This window comes from Fukomys damarensis, unplaced genomic scaffold (genome assembly GCF_012274545.1).
Source record: "Fukomys damarensis isolate Sample0158 unplaced genomic scaffold, DMR_v1.0_HiC HiC_scaffold_39, whole genome shotgun sequence".
Classification (NCBI taxonomy): Eukaryota; Metazoa; Chordata; class Mammalia; order Rodentia; family Bathyergidae; genus Fukomys; species Fukomys damarensis.
In genome coordinates, this window is record NW_022900951.1 from 126,784,965 (window position 1) to 126,785,328 (window position 364).

The window sequence follows — 364 nt, forward strand, 5'->3', positions numbered from 1 at the left end:
CAGGTGACTCTCTCATTCTTCAGGTGACCGGGAAGCGCCTTTCTTCACCCTCTTCGGGAGAGAAGTCCCCAGACTCGTGGCCTGAAGGGCTGACTTTGAGGCCAGAGCTCCAGTTTCCCCATTTCCAACATTGGAGTCGTATCGGTTGGGTGAAGGGAGGGGAGCCGGTCTGTGTTGGGTGTCATTGGCACCTGAGAGCAGGGACCATGGTCTTGTGTAGTTGATGCCTGTGCAATGACCACATCGTGAGTCCCAGGGTCACTTCTTATTTACTTCAGAGCCTGCTCACCAGTTCAGTCCAGGAAGGCATTCCAGGTGCTGGTGGCAGCACATGTGTACCAGCTTCATGTTGGGAGCGACCCAA